The sequence below is a fragment of the Vigna unguiculata genome, chromosome 6 (assembly GCF_004118075.2).
Source record: "Vigna unguiculata cultivar IT97K-499-35 chromosome 6, ASM411807v1, whole genome shotgun sequence".
NCBI classification, from domain to species: Eukaryota; Viridiplantae; Streptophyta; class Magnoliopsida; order Fabales; family Fabaceae; genus Vigna; species Vigna unguiculata.
Genome location: NC_040284.1, coordinates 18261699 through 18279439, shown reverse-complemented (window position 1 = coordinate 18279439; position 17741 = coordinate 18261699). Strand labels below are relative to the sequence as shown.

Below are 17741 nucleotides of genomic sequence, written 5' to 3'. Positions count from 1 at the left end.
ATTGTTGGTAGTACGATAGATCTACTAATTTTATTAAATTAGATTTTGAATGACTTTAATACTATTTTCAAAAATTAAATTTTAAATTTAACTTAATTTTTAAAATACAACTTAGTAAAATAATATTTTCATCAATATATATTATAAGTTAATAATATGAGATCTCTCGAAAACTCCTTAGAAAATGTGAAAGAATGTTCTTGAAAATGTATAATTACGAGTTGCAATTTCCTTTTAACTTTTACCTCACCTCCATGTTTGTAGAATTAAGCTAAGTAATTTATACTTTCATTCATTTGTTTTTTCTTTAATTCCTCTTTAGTTGTTTTTCCTTTTAAATCTTTTCATTTCCTCGCTAATAAAGACCTATTCCTCATACTTGAGTTAAATAAAATTAATGAATTTGATGAGAATTTGAGTATCTTAGATGATCCTAGCTTATATCCTTATATTGAAAAGTTACTTCAAGTAATGAATTGTTTTTATACTTGTCTTTAGGATACTAAATATAATGTGTTCTTATTCAAACATTTTCATTGTGTACTTTTTAATTAAACATTTTTTTTTTTGTATTTCTACATCTTTCATTAAAATTTATGCTGGTTCTTGTATAAAAATCTTGATTTAAAATTCTTATTCAATTGATAGATTATTCCTAAGTTCAAGACTTTATTGAATTCACCTCATATACATCATGACAACTATGAATCGACTAAAGAATGGTGACATTCAAAGAATTCGGTATAGGGTTGTTTTACTTCTTGTTACTATTAAAATATAGACATAAAGTAAACATGTTCACAAATTTGAAAGGAAAAGTCAAATGACAGCAATTCAGATATAAAAAATAAATAAAAATCCAAAATTTTGGTTCCACCTAGCATCCATCATAAACAATGCTCACTTTTCTTTTCGTTTTTGTCTTATATACTTTTATAACCTTAATTAATAAAGATTGTGTTTTAAATATATATTGTTAGGAATTTCACATTGGTTAGAAATGAGAGAGTAGAACTATTTATCATCGTTAATAAAGATCATCGACCTATAGACCAAACAAGTGGTATCAGAGTTAATGGTTAAAATCGGCTTAGAAAAGTGAACGTCTCTGTATCGAAAGTCTTCCTGACAAGGGTTCGAGGTAAGTGTGTCCCGTTAAAGATGAACGGCGGTACGAGAAGGGATACTCGTGGTTGGGAATGCTTCCGATGAAGGGGGAGCATACCAATGTGGTTGAAGGGACTCGCCCTTAAGGAGAAGATTGTTAGGAATCCAAGTGTGAGTCTAAGTCCCACATTGGCTATAAATGAGAGAGTATAACACTATATAAGGATGAAGACTCATAAATTCATTGTCTTAAGGTTTTTAGTTGAAAGTGATGTCAATGTCTTATTGTCTTATGTTGATGGCACTGGCGGAACATAGACATGACAGAAGGGAGCCGTAGCTCCCCCATTGATTTTTTTTTTACTTTATTTTTTACATATTTAAAAAATAATATTTATATATTTTTACTATATTTATATTAATTTCAATGATTTTTATTTTATTTTATTTTTTATATATTTTGAAAAAATATATTTATATATTATTACTTTATTTATATTAATTTAGTTTGAAAAAGTTTTTTTTTTAATTTAACAATTATGTTTTTTCTCTCTATTATATTTTTTTATACTTTTTCATTTGGCTTCTATCTTTTTTATGTCTCCATCTCTTTTTCTTCTCTTATTTCCATCTCAATTTTTACCATCAATTCTTTATTATTTTCAAAATCAAATTGTACTACGACAAGATTGAGGAGTTAAGGAATATTTTGGGCCGAACAATTTTTTCTTTTGAATAAGTTCATTTTTATCCTTTTTTTTTCGAAACAATATATTTTATTCTTATATGAGACTTTTCTACGCTCTAGGCATATCTCAATCTCTTAAACCTCATAAAATCATGCTCTAATTGTTTATCAACCTCTTATTTATGTAGCTAAAGTTATTTTAGGCTTTGAAGTTGTGTAAGGGAGAGCAAGATTAGTACTCTACTATAAGGTAAGGGAAGCTAATCAGTTATTAGTTTTCTTAAAATATTAAGTCTTGCTTTTAAGATTTAATGGGGTATTCATAATTTTATCTTTTTATAAATAGGTGAGAGGTGACAAATTTATATTAGAAAAATTATGGCAAAGAGTAAAAGAATTTGATTCTTTTTTTTCAAGAGGAAGACTTGTGATGAAGATGAAAAAAAATGCATCTACGTCATCTAAAATTGAGAAACTTTATGAGAATCCAAAAATTGAAGAAAACGAAAAACAACTCTCTAAGGTTCCTAAAGTTACATATAAAGAATTTGAAAATGCTTTAGAACGTGATCCGGGAAAACGTCTTCAAATTTGGTAATACATATAAGGTAACTCTTTCTTAATATATTATTGTTGATGATAAACTTTATGTTACTCTTTCATATATATATTTATTGTCATATTGTTTGGATTCTATTGTCATGAGTGTTTGTTTTGAATAAAAAAATATCTAAAAAACTGAAATTTTTTAATTAAAAAAAATAATTTATATATAACAAATATAATTTGGCCCCCCTAAAATTTGTGTTCAAGTTCCGCCACTAGTTGATGGATTCAGATCTCATTGGTGTATATTTCAGGATTGTCAAAATTTTGGTTAAATTACTCTTTTACTGATTTAAGAAATTTAACAAAAAAAAGACAAAATTGCATTATCTTTTCAAAAATCGATATCAAATTAAGACTATTTGATACTTTTGAATGAAAATAGGAACGAAAAGAATAATTTTAAATGTTTTATATAAATTAGTAAAATATTGTATTTACTATTTTTGATAATAAAAAATAATTAAATTATAATAATAATTATTATTATTATATTATAAAATTAAATAAAAATAATTTTTATTTTACTATAATTAATTTTCATTTATAATGGTTAAGTTTAAAAAAATAATCAAATAAAAAAAATGGTTAAATTAAACAAATAATCACATAATATTAATAAATTAACTATTTTTATTTAAAAGGTAAAATTAAAAATTAAATGTAGAAAAAAAAAGACTTTTCCTCGTATATATATATATATATATATATATATATATATATATATATATATATATATATATATATATATATATATATATATATATATATAATTATTAGAATATCAAATATATTAAAAATATAAAATTTTGAAATATGTACTTAAAATTATATATTAAATTATATAAATATAAAAAAAAATTGGGAGGACCATGGCGTCCTCTGTCAATACTGAGATTCGCCACCGTGTGTGTGTCTCTCTCTATGTGTGTGTTTGTGTGTGTGTGTCTCTGTGTATGTTTTTAAAAGAACTCAAACATTTTTACTGTTAATTAAAATAAAAGTCCAAAAATTTTCTAAAGGGATCATTTCTATATATATATATATATATATATATATATATATATATATATATATATATATATATATATATATATATCAAACTTCTTACAAATAAAATATAAATTTGTTTTTTTTAAAAGAACTCAAACATTGTCACTGTTAATTAAAATAAAAGTCCAGAAGTTTTCTCCTGAAAAGGGATCATTTCTCCCTATCTTTATCTTCTTTCTTCTCTTGCTCACTCAAATTACATCATCTTCATGATCAGAGGTCAGGGTTGTGATCGTCGCGAAGTCCTCTTTGAATCTGACCGAATAAAATTCTCTTTCGGGTAAGTCGAATTTTCTGCCTTAAAAGATACCCACTTTGTTTTGGGTCCTGCATGTGATTCTTCTTGGGTTGCATGTGTTTTTGGTGTCTTTGATTTCTCTCCTTGCTAATCAATGGTTTGTTTGATTCGGTCTGATAGTTTCTTTTCACTGTCTTTAGGTTGAGGTAGAGTTTTTGCGAGCTCAAAGACGTTTCAGGGTTCGTAGAGTTTTCGAGCGATCCTTTGAAGGTAAGGGAAGCTAATAACTTTTTGTATCAGTGTGATGTTCCGATTTAATTATAATATTGCATGTTAATTCTGGCTGTAATTGGGAGTTTTTGTCTAACAAATTGGGACTTTTGTTAATTGAGGGTTTTATTATGTATGTTGGTGAGAAAAGTTGAGTTTTAAAAATGTTAATCGAATAGAATTAGTGAATGTGTCCAAATATGTTATGGTTGCTTCTTATATATAAGATGTATTGAGATCGATGATTTATTAGTGTTATGATGAGAGTAGATTAGTTTGACAAGAGAAAGTTGATAAATGTGAGGTTAAAATTGTAGTCTTGAAGTAATGTGATTTTGGAATTGAACTTGGAATTGGATTATGATACAATAACAATGAAGGTAAAATATGAAATCAGATTGGAATTCAGAGTTGAAACCATCTTGAATTTGAAAAAATGATATTACTTGGTTAAGGATGTGTTTCACTCGTTTATGAATTTGTAAATGTGATAGCTCACATGGTTTCGGATTCAAATTGGAATGAGAGATCTTAGTTTTATACTTTTGGTTCCACCTAGCATCTATCATAAACATTACTCACTTCTCTTTTTTGTCTTTAGTAATTTTATAACCTTAGTTAACAAAGATTGTGTTTTAGATTTATATATATATATATATATATATATATATATATATATATATATATATATATATATATATATATATATATATTATCATTTGTATTCTTGTAAAGATAACTAATTTTACTGTTCTAATAAGTTACTTATAACATTATTAATGTAATGAAAAATTAATTTTTTTTATAAAATTAATAAAATACAACCAGTTTACGTATATTTTTTTTATAACTTTGATATAAATGTAATATTTTACTTTAATATTTATTGCAATAATTATTTGTAATTACACTTTTTTATTATAATTTAAAAATAGACAAATTTGCACTGTAAGTGCATATGCTTTCACTAATGAAACAATACAAATAAACAGAATAAACAGATGTTAGAATGTATATATCAAAACATCATAACATTAAAATAATAAGATTATTTGTTCTTATAACTTATTTATAATATGTTGCATAAGTTTTTAAGATATAATAAAAATTTATCAGCAATATCCAAAAGTATACAATTACCAAACTAAGTTCGTAAAATTGAATAAACCAAAATAAAATATGAAAAATAAGAGAAGAGGAGTAAAAGTCTTTTTTAGAAGAGGAAAAACAACTATTTATATAAAGTGAAGACTTAACCTACAAGATCACTAAGAGAAAAAATGGAGAAAGTGAATGTACACGTAAACCTTCATGATATAACATGAACTTCTCCATAATATAAAATTAAAAAACTAGTAAGTAAACTAATAAGAACAAAGAACAAAGAACTCGGGATATAACAGGAAAAATAGGAGAAAAAATGAGAGTGAAGGTGTGTTTTGAAGGAGATGCGAAACACTTATCTGCAGTGAGTGAAAACACTTAACCTACAAGGTCACAAGTTCTCATGTTGACTGAGGTTACCAAAGGAATGATGGAGAAAGTGGAGACACTCACAAAACCTCAAGATATAGTATGAAATTTTCGGTAATGTCAAAAAAACAAAGAAATTGCAAGTTCGTAAAATCATAGAATCTATCTAGGATACAGTAGGAAAGATAGGAGCACAAAGGAAAGTGAATGGAGATGTATTTTGCAGGAGATGAAAGACACTTATCTATAAGGAGTAGAGACTTTACCTACAAGACTATAAACTCTCATGATTGTCAATGTTACAGAAGGAAAGGAGGAGAAAGTGAAGGCACCCACCCCGCTTAGGATATGAAAAAATTGTTCTAACATAAGGATACAAACTATTACAATTTACATCACCTAACAAAACTAGATCTATCAGGCTAGAATTTATGTGAACCCTAAATTGACCATGAGAGACCCAAGACTCTTCTGTCTAGTTATTTCTATTTCGATAATTATTTAAATATTAAATCGAAAATGTATCAGCGGTATAAATAATTTCAATACTAACATAAAATATTTTAGACATGTAAAAAAAACATAATTAAATTAAAAAAACATAATTAAATTAAAAGAACTATATTTATTTATTTTCAAAATTTATGGACCAAAATATATCAAAATTTTGAATAGAGACAAATTTCAATTTTCAAAGTTAAAGAACTAAAAATATACTTAATCCTTCGAAAAATATCTGTTTGATCTTAAAATCAAACTCGATCAATTTAGGGCCCTTCCCGATAATTAGAAATCTATACTTAGATGAGGTAAGCGTAAAGATGCAATGTTACTTTACTTTTTAAAGCACTTGGCTATCCTTATTTTAAGCTCTCTCCTTTGAGATATCCTTTGAGATATGATATCATAAGCACAAACGTTACCTAAGTTTTCTCCAAAAACATAGGTATGTACATCATCATCTGGCCAGCTGCATTTCATTAGCTACACATAAATGACATGAGTAGTGTTTGAAGGAAGATACCTTGTACATAATTTTCTTTCCTATTGTCAGAGAATTTTACAGGTGTCAGAATACCCACCCACTGGTCATTCTATCCTAAATGCCAAGTTAGACAAACAACAACTGCAACACCTACAAACACATCACTCCCAAACTAATACTTGTCTCTATTACATTTTCATTCTGCTAATAACTTATCAACATCAACTAACAACACAAATCTGATCAGTCAAATTACAGAACCATATCAACATCAGGTCAAGATCAGCTCCAACTATACTGGAATTAACACCCTGCAATCTGTCACTGCAGCCAAAAGCAGATTTTTATTAAGTTCTATGCATAAATATCATTTGGAAAAGCAAAAAGTTACCATCAAACTGAAAACAAAACTTTCAAACCCTGTCTACTAGGATAAATCATTGTTTTGTGAAATTTGCATTGCATGCACAAGTACTAAAAAAATGATATCAACTTATACTATGCTAAATACAAGTATGAACCAGTTCGATACCATGAGACGGTATCCTAGAATAAAAACCAATCATAAAAGATATGGAGATTCAACAACTCGCAAAGTAGATAGCATGTTGAGACATCATAGAATAAAAGTGACTAAGCAGTCAAATATCACAGAAGCTTCACATAAAGGAGGTCTAGTCAAAATTCAAAGAGGTTAGGAAAAAAAAGAAGTGATATGACGGTTTTGGAAAACAAAACTGCTGTGCGAATCAGTTCTACTAACCATAGAATGCTGTCAGCATCATGAACTCCTAAAAATATGATGACGGCCCAGAACTTCAGGTATTCCCAATGCTGAAATGCTTTCACAGCCAAAAATCTCCTGAAGCTTCGCATCACACAGTATTGCCATAGGATTCATAGGATCCTAGGAATATCAGATCATAATTTGTTATTCGCGTCACATAGTCAACAAGTTATGTCCCAACAAAGTTAATAACACATAATTTGTTATTCAGAATATCAGATCATTTAACTGTTTTTTTCAAAGTAATTGTGTGAAAAGCAAACTATTTTTATATCCTTCCTAAAATAACCATATTTACCTTCAATTGCCCATTACAAACTGGAGGACCTACTTGTTTTTGCTCAATCTTAATAAAAGCACAGAAACTTACTAATGCACCCAACATTTGAGCACTAGAAACAAATTATACAAATACAAAGACTGAAATTTCAAGGTTCGATACTAGATTCAATCATGCTTAGTAAAACAGAAAATACTCACAATGTATGATGTCTCAAAATACTAGTAATTGTTTCAAAATTCAGTGGTAGTTAGCAAAAAACCTATCAATTATCTTATCAGCAATTATCAGCATCATCATCATATTAAACTTTAACGCATCAATGTCAATGCACGAAGTTGGTCCATATTTTATCTCTCCATTGTTTACCTCTAGCCGGTTGACTTTTATGTACTCCCAGATACGTCTCAGAACCTCAGACTGTAGCATCTCCCTTTCAGTAATCCCAAAAAGTTACCCAGTGCATCAGATATTATTACAGAGGGAGTAGGTTCAGCAGTTCTTTTTCCTGAGTCCACATCTACCTTCTGCTTCTTTGGAACAGGCTTTTCTGAAAGTCCACAAACATGAAGAATTTAAACAACACATTAAACCACAATTCAAAAAAACAACCATCGCCAAGATACACCTACTGGTTGGTTCAAGGGGGATAATGTGTTTAGCTAGCAACTTGTTCATCTTGAACATATCAGTACAATCGGTCTCAAACACCACACGCAGCTCTTCATTGCAAATTATTTTCCTTTTGTTGCTGGGATCTTGAAGATTGTTTTTCCTTATGTAAGCCCACAGTTGCTTCACAATCTAAACCACATGCATTTTACATTTTTGAAATAGTGCTGGAGCATATCATAATGCATAAAGCAAAAACAAATTTCAAAAAATATATTGCTATTAACCTCGGTCCTCGACAGTGCTGGCTGGCCAACAATGACCTGAAGTTCAGGCGATACACCACAAAGTTTGGTGAGACCTCCAGGGCCACCTCTTCTCTTCACCTTTGTTTGAGTACTACAAGACACAAGAAACTAATTATGATTACCAAACAAATCACAACAAAAAAGTAAATGTCATATATAATATTCAGTTTGAAAGTACAAAACAGAAAGGTTTGAATTCAAGCACATGCAAACTCATTGCCCCTTACTATCCATACAGCGATCTTGAGTAACAACTATGTTGCTGACACAGCATCTCTAGCTAAAGCTTAATCCTCTGCCAAAGGCAAGTATGGTTTCCCTGTTTTCAATTTTATTTTTTACAAACAGATAGAAATGTCACTTTATTTTCACTTTTTCAAGCCAAAAACAGTCAAAAACAACAACAATACTATTTTTACTAACAAGTGAACCTTCCACTAAGTATAAGTGAAAGTAAAACAAACATACAAAAATATTTTCACAAGTCAAATTCTCTGTTTTCAACAATTAAACAACTAGTATTTGTTCCTCTGTTTAAATATATAAATTATATTTTAGACTTACAATCAACAACTTAAATTAAAAATTAAAATTATTTAACTATTACGATATATTTAAAAATACTGAAATTTAAGTAGTAGATAGGCAAAAGGAAATAGATCAAAAGAGAAAGCTAGTTATAAAGATTAAACATGCCATATAAATGAAAAAATAGATGTGGATGGTTGAGAGAATCTGTTTCACTAATCAAGGAAAGAGTATGAAAACAATCTTGTAGAGAACCGATACATTATACAAAAAAATATGTAAAGTGCTTGTTTAGGTTAAAGTTAGGAGACCTCAAAGCCTTTTTCTTCCAAAAATAACAAATCTTTCCTTCTCAATTCATTCATTGGAACATCGATAAAACTAATCGGTATACATATTTTACATATATATTTATAAAAAATATTAGAAAAATACAATGACGGCTAAAATTAAGTCATGCATGAAATACAAATTAACTAAGATGAAAGGTCCTTTACAAATTAGTTTAAGTATAAATAATTTTTTGTCATTTTCTTTTTTTCCTTCTATTTTTTGCAAGTATAAAAAAATGAAAAAAAAAAAGAATATCACTCCCGAGTTGTCATCTAAACTATAATACGCTAATGGTGTATTATATATTACAAGCAAAAACCCGCTGTTCACAGTTCAAGTGGCGCTAATTGTTCCAATTCCTTTTCCCCTAACCCTAATTTCCCTTTACTTATGAGCTCTCACTCTTCCAGACATTTTCAAACAAAGCAAACAATTTCTTCTCAGTGAAACCTAACCTTTCCTTCGGAGCATCGCTAGCAGGAGCAGGAGCAGGGGCAGGAGCAGGAGCAGGAGCTTCAACGCGCGAAATATCAGCAGGAGTGGCGACGACAGCGTTAGAAGAAGGGAATTTGGTAGCCTGGAAGCCGGAACTGACAGGAACAGAGTGGAAATTAGGGTTTGGTGGAGGGGCGAAACGGTCTTTCTGCTGCTGTATCTGCAACTGCGCATTTTGCGGCGGAGGTTGTGGTGGTTGTGGTTGGGATCCGAAAAGGAGGTTGATCTGCGCAGTGATGAAATCGAGCTTGTGAGAGAGGTCGTGACCGAGCTTGGCCTGCAGCTCCTCCACCACCTGGTTCAGCGTCGTGAAGCTCCGCTGGCTAGGGTTCAATTCGCGCAGCAACGACGACACCGCTTCCGATATTTGTTCCTCTGTCACCATTTTTTTTTTCTCTCTCTTTTAAACTGAAATTAACGGACTCTTTTCTCCCTCTTTCTCTCTCTGGTGATGAGATTTTTGTTTTCTCTCTCTACTCCATAGTGTAGTAGTTCAGTCTCTCTCTTTCTCTCTCTATCTTTCTCTCTCTCACTCTTCGGTTTTGAAGAGTGGAACGGAAAAAGACAGAAATTTGAAGGGGTTCGATTGCAAGATGCCACGTGTTCTTCTCTAAAATTGAAGTTAAATAAATATTAATATTTTCTTTTTCCTTTTGTCAGAACAGAAGTTATATCCCTCATTTGATGTTGAGGAAGATATTTTTGTTAAAATAGTACATAGATTCCTTTTGAGATTTTTAAATCATGTAGTAGTTTTTTATGTTCATTGATGATGATCTCAACAGAATTTGTGTAGATTATTGATTTCATGGGACTTGCTTTCTTTTTTAGTTTGTCGTTTGTAAATGTATAACCTTCAATTTGATGTAATTCATTTTTAGTTTTTCAAAAAAAATAGAAATTAATATCCAAATTACTGTTTTAAAAATAAAAATTATTCTTCCAATAGAAGAAACTACATCATGTTGAAATCAATGCTAGTTTTTAGGAAAGACTAAACTCATACTTCTTGCACAAATGCAGTTAATCTGTGGGTAGTTAAATTTAAATGTGTTATGGTGTAAAGTTTTATATATATTAATAATTATAAAATTTTAAAATATTTGTGTGATAAGTTGAATTAAATATGTGACACACAAGATGGATGTAACATAAAAGATGCATGATTTTTTTTTTAAATTATAAGTTTTAGATTTAATATCATTTTGAAAAGATGAATATAACATTTGTGTTTGATTTAACGATAAAAGAGTTATAATATATGAGCGCGAAAATAAAAAAACGAAAAAAAAAAGAGAGTGAGAAATGGATGCTTCTCAATTTTAAAGAGAAAGGTAAAAGCTACGTAATATGTCATGTGTCCCGGTTACCCTCGATTGTTTTCCATACAACTTACGATTTTTGTAGTGTTACGTTTTTTTTAAATCGATTCTAACTAGCTCATCGAAAATCTATTTTACTCTTTCATGATTATTCTCCTTTTTTATAATTTCTCAAGAATCGATTCTTCTCTTTTATCATTCTTCGAACATTGATTCTTCAAAAATCTTTTATGGGTGTTTTGGCCGTCGAAGGCCTTGAAAATACTAAATGTGTTCTTTTCAAAATCATGTTATCCCTTCTAACTTTGTTTCTTCCTCTCTAGATTTTCCTTTATTGAAAATTGTTTGAGCATTTTGTCATTTAGGTTAGATTGATTGTTTGGCTGAAGAAAATGGGATTAATAATAATATAATGGTATTCTAAATCTTAACAATAAAATAACTAATAATATTAATAGTAAATAATAATATACACCTATATATAAAGTATACATCTCTTTGGTGTACATCTTTATTTTTTCTATTTTACCTTTAATAATATAATTATTAAATGATTGGTTAACGACAATATTTATTATTTTCTATAAAACTCTTGTCCGTTACAATTTTATTATTCTTTTTATCTTTTCATTAGCACAGTGTTATCGCATCTGTGTTCACATTTTTTAATTTTAAAAAAATTTAAGTTAAGATCAACAATATATATAATTAAATTTTAAAATAATTGTTAAATATAAAATTAAAAAATAAGATATATATAAAAAAAATTAAAATAATGATTTTAGACAGAAATTTTTTTAAAATAATGCTTAAAAGTAAATTATCTATAAAATAATTAATTTTTAAAATAATTAATCGTAAAATTGGTATTATAAAATGTATAAAATTTTCCTATAAATTGTTATAGATTCATGAACTTTTATTTCTTTGTCTTATTTATTGGCTACAACTCACTTATACACACTTCTTCCTCCTTTCGTTGCCAACAAGCATACCATAAACGTCACTATCTATATATGGTTTGATGTATATACCCAATTTCAAAGAAGGAAAAGAGAAAAATGTTAAGGGATGTACTTGAAAGAAGACAACGTACCAATACTTGAAGTTGGAAGAATGAAGACAGAAGACAAGATGTGCAACTTATAAAAAATTAGGACAAAATGTTTTTTACTAATATATATATATATATATATATATATATATATATATATATATATATATATAAGGGTATTTTTGTGAATTAAAGTTTAGCGGATACGGGTATCCATGGATACGGATACTATGATACCCGTACCCGCCTTGTTAACATGTGGGTATCAAAAATACCCGTACCCACGGGTAGCGGGTATCCATTTTTAATATCCATTTCTTATCCATTGCGGGTTTATCCGCGAATACCCACGGGTACGGATATTTTCGACATCCCTAGTCTAAGGGCTGGCCCATGAGGAGCCAAAGACCCTAAATCAGCCTAACACTCTCACTCCCATCTCACTTTCAGAAAACATTTGTCCTCAAACCCCTTCGTTCTCAACGGAAGCTCTGTTAGGATTTGATCCTTAGCCTTCGTCAAGGTTGCTCAAGCTCTTTCGACCCCACGTAAGTTGCTCCTTAGCTCATACTAAATCTCTCCTGGTCTTATTTTAGTGTTTACTCTGAGGCTCATCTCAATGCCCTTGTTCTGTTCCATTCTGCTATTTTTTTCTAGCTTCTAAGTTTGTTCCTTGAGTTGTGGTGCTCCGCTGTTGGTGTCGAGGCCTTGCACTAGCTCATTCCAGGTAAGGGAAGCTAGAACCTAATCTTGTATTCATCCTTTTAATTGTTTGGCTGTTGTACTACAATTCTGTGGTTGATATGATGTCCTGGATGCGTGAAATGCATTAGTGTGTTATTCTTGGCTTGGTATGAATGGTTGTTGCAGGAAAACAGTGGTGAGACCTAATAATCTCGCCCAGGCGAGATGAGCAGAGGATCGCCCAGACTTTTTACGCAAGGGGTCGCTCAAGCAACCAGCTCAGTTTTGAGCGAGCGAGTGTCTCGCTCAGGCGATGGGAGTCTCGCCTAAGCGAGAATGCGCAGAGGCCGTTGTGGTGTGTGTGTCGAGCTCTCGCCTAGGCGGAGGGAGCTCGCCTGAGCGAGAGTCCTTCTCGCTTGAGCGAGATCCTCCAGCCTGAGCGACGAGCTGGGCGAGAATGCATCCTAAATTGGGTTCCCTCTGTGCTTGAATGTTTAGCTGGTACTTTTATGAGTTATTGTATGATGGCTTAATGGGAATGTTTATGCATGATTGGGAGAGGGTTTTATTTGTGAATCATGAGTTTGACATAATCTTTATATGAATTATACTCGAGAGGTTGAATATATGTATATATGTGGTCACGAGTTTGACATGAGCAACAATGGACATGATGGTTGGTAATCCAGTGGCATGGCTTTGGTATGAGGAGAAACTCTTTACTCATGGTTGGAAATGACAAGTTGGTATTGATTCAACGTATGATAAATAAGGATTGGTTACGAATGAGGGGATGAGGTTCCTATGTATGATATATGTATCTGTTACTTGGCTATTTGTGTATGTTTGTCGTGTGGTCAGTACGTAATTCCTTGAAGTCTCTAGGTGGGACTTCAGGGTCGTGCTTCAGTGATCGGGACGTAATTCCATGTGTTAGTGGGTGTCCATGGTGGTGCCCCATCTATATAACTTGGTAAGGATCGCATCCTAACACTCTAAGGAGTCAGTTAGTCTCACTTAGAGCGGACTGGCTCCTGTGGTGAGAGTAGCAGGAGGCCTGAAACTCATTAAGGGTTAACCTTGTGTGTGAGGGAAACTGATTCATTGTAACACTTGTAACACATAGCTCGGGGGTGAGCAAAGGTATCCACCATAAGTGCAAGCATCCGCTGAATCCGACTAGGTTATATGTATCCGGATGAGTGGAGTCTTAGCGTATTATTTTGGAAGGTCATAACATGATTGGGTGATGTATGTATAATTGACCGATAAAGCATATCTGATTGCATGATAAAACCACATTTGGCTCTAGCTTACCCTTTTGTTTTTGTTGTGTGTCCTGCTGTGTGGTACTTTCTTTTGCGATGATCATCAACTTATTGATATGAGCAGATGCGAGGAACACCCGTGGTCAACAGGGAGGTGATGGTTCCACTACTTAGCCTTTGGGTTGACTTCTGCCTTTGGGCTCTTCATTTAGGGCTAAGGCCCATGTATTGTTTTCTCCGAGAATTTGTTTAAGTCATTTTCACTCTCTTACTTTACTTTGTACATGGCATCATGGTGTATCTCTTTTATTCGTCCTCTAAGCAATTGGGATATCTGTAGAAGTGACGTTATACTCTTTTATTCTCGCTTCTTATATTATATTGTGTAACATATCCTTTATTTAACTTTATTAAATAAATGGGGTGTTACAAATTTAATGATACATATTGTATGTTATACTTTGTTCATAATTAAATTATAATATTATCCTCTATTAATATAATATTATAAATATTTAAAAATTGTGTATACACAAATGCAACCCACATGTGTTTATGTTGGTAATAATAATATGTTAAAGTTGAAGTTGAAGGAAAAAAAAAACGTGGTGATGTGTTGTTGAAAATCTTGGTCTTTCAAAATTTGTTCAAAAAATATATTGTAAGTCCCATTTAATTTGATGTATGTCGCTTGTTATTCATGACAATAACAACCATTTCATTTTTTGATTTTTTGTAATAAATGATTCATTCGAAGTAAGTTGTGGTTTTATTTGACTGTTGAATTGTGACGTGAACCAAAGACATGAAAGCTCTATGATGGAAAAGATATATGCTAACTAAAAATTCACAAATTTATTCAAAAATAACAAACAACAATCAACAACACATATTAAAATCAGCCAAACTCACTAACATATTAACCAAAACACACACACACTACATTTGTAACCCAACTCACACTCAGTCACAATACCGAAACATAAACCACACATACAAACACCCACGAAATAGTTGCCCACAAATTGAATGATAAAGTCTCCGTACAACCCACCTATGTAAAAACCAACAACAAACACGCGAATGTCCTATGATATCTCAACGAAGACGAACAACATAATGAAAGAAAGGACCAAACACATGGCCACACTCATAAAACCACCGATTGTCGTGGAGAAGACAAACTAAATGTTCTATTTTTCTTTTCGTTCAAATCGATTTTCTATGTCAAAGAACAAGCGTTGAGGTTCTCCACGGAAACGAAATAATTTGGCTCTAATCCTACTCGTGTGACCTTTGAAAAAAAAAGAGAATGAAAAATAAAAATTCGGTGACACATTAGCATGTCAAAAGTGAGTAAAAAAAATGTGAAACTATCGTTTCCGTTTCTCAATATACTAATTTCACCACTATACACGATGCAACACAACACCATATAATGTTTGTGTTAACTCCATCGATAGTGTTTGTGTTTTTTGATTTAGAATATTATTGCGGTAAAGTACGTGAAAGACATGCACACATATAGTAGACATGTGTATAAGATTCTATTTTATTTTTCTATTTATGTTTTTAGATTTTTTATTTTATTTTATGTATAAATTATAAATTAGTCCAGTTTTACTCTTAAATTAAGAGTTTTTAAATTATTTTTTTTAATTTAACCATTTTTTGAATTTAATATTTGTTAAATGAAAAAGTGTCTTGCAAAATAGATAAATAAATATTTATAATAAAATTACAAAAATTGTTAATATTCAATTTTATAATCATAATAATAAAATTAATAATAAATTTATTATTTTTATTACGTAATAAAAAATATAAAGTAAGTTATAACATTATTATAATCTTTGAAAATATATCACAAATGACTCAAGTACCATAATTATTATTATTTTTTATTTTTTAAAATAAAACGCACAATACTTCTTAAAACCAACAAAATTAGTTAAAGTTCAAAGGTTTAATATGCCTTTGGTCCCATTTTGAAGTCAAAATCTCAAAATGGTATCCAAATTTTTAAAAGTCTCAAATTAATCCTTTTTTTGTTAAAACGGTCTCAAGTTTGTTCTTTCTGTTAAGTCAAAGTTGACATCGTTAGAGGGAGTGTCACGTGTCAATTCGTCAAATTTTTGATTTTTTTTTATTATTGTTTTTTTTTTGAATTTTTTAAAAAATCAAAAAAATTGCCACGTGTCAAGCTGTCATCGTGCCACGTGGTAGTGGCAGAGTGATGTGGTAATGACAGTGACACATGTCAGTATTATACTAGGTGTCATTTCCTTAGTCTCAATTTGGTCCCTTTATTTTAATTTTTGTTTCAATTTAGTCCCAATTTTTGTAAAAATTAGCAATTTTGTCCCTCTTCAAATTTAAATCAAATTTAATTTCTATACAAATGTACACAAATATTTTCATCAAAATTGATATTTCAAATAAATATTTTTAACCAAATTAAGTTCATTTAATTAATATTTTACATTGAACTTTATTTAAAATTGTTTTAAAGTTGTTAATATAAAATAATGCTAATAGAAAAAAAATCATAAATTAACTAGTTCATGTAACAATAAAAAACATATAAATTTAAAATTTAAAACAATTCGAAGTAAAGTTGAATGTGAAACACAATTTTAGATAAACTTAGCTATGTTAAAAATATATAATAAAAATATCAATTTGAATAAAAATATCAAATTTAATAAAAAAATTTGTATAAAATTTATATAAAATTAATTTTTGTTTTAATTTGGATAGGGACGAAATTGAATTATTTTTATAAAAATAAGGAATAAATTGAGACAAAAATTAGAATACAGGGACCAAATTGAGACTAAGGAAATGACACCTGGCATAATACTGACACGTGTCATTGTCAGTGCCACAAGTCTGTCACTGTCACGGGCACAACGACAGCTTGACACGTGGAAACATTTTTATTTTAAAAAGAAATCAAAAATAATAAAATAAAATAAAAAAATCGAGGAATTGACATGTGACACCCCATTTAACGTGGTCTAGCCAGACTTAACAAAAAGGACAAACTTGAGACGTTTTAACAAAAAAGGGACCAATTTGAGACTTTTAAAAATTTAGGTACCATTTTGAGATTTTAATTCCAAAATGGGGACCAAAGACATAATTAAACCAAGTTCAAATTCTTCTTCGTATTATTTTTAAAAGATTAAATATTTTTTTCTCTTAATTATTATAGTTAAAATTAAAATTAATCTCTTTTTGAAACTTTATACTAATTAGTCGCTGATACATTTGACACGATAATTCCCCATTTTCTACGTAAAACTGCAGGAATTTTTTTGTTGAAAAAACTTCATGAAAGGTAAACGAGAGAAAGAGATAGTTATTCTAAGATAAATCCAAATATAGCTGCAGACCTGCACAAACATGTGGCAAGGGGGAAGTAAATACGCATATACACAAACTTCAAGCCTTCAACCACTTTCACTATCTTCTCCATAATACGTTCCAACTAATTTATTTTCAAATTTGTGCCTGAACTCCAAAGTTATTTTCTGCACATTTTGTCTTACAAAGATGTGAGGTATGTTTGCTAGTGAGGAACTTGGTATTCATGTATTATTTCCTTTCCTAATTTTCTCTAGTCTTATAAGGTACAACAGAAGGAC

The 17741-nt window shown here is 30.1% G+C and overlaps 1 long non-coding RNA gene and 1 pseudogene across 2 annotated transcripts; one reads left to right on the top strand and one right to left on the bottom strand.

Annotated features, from left to right (window-relative positions):
- The first annotated feature begins 3551 nt into the window (after positions 1 to 3551).
- LOC114188747 lies at positions 3552 to 9764 on the top strand. Its single transcript, XR_003605439.1, has 3 exons — positions 3552 to 3734; positions 3893 to 3962; positions 9679 to 9764. It is a non-coding gene; the product is annotated as an uncharacterized LOC114188747 (long non-coding RNA).
- Positions 6385 to 10342, bottom strand: LOC114188745 (annotated as a pseudogene). Its single transcript, XR_003605438.1, has 6 exons — positions 9724 to 10342; positions 8387 to 8498; positions 8120 to 8291; positions 7857 to 8037; positions 7184 to 7327; positions 6385 to 6744 (listed from the first exon to the last, which is right to left on the bottom strand). The product of XR_003605438.1 is annotated as an uncharacterized LOC114188745 (transcript).
- Positions 10343 to 17741: the final 7399 nt, after the last annotated feature.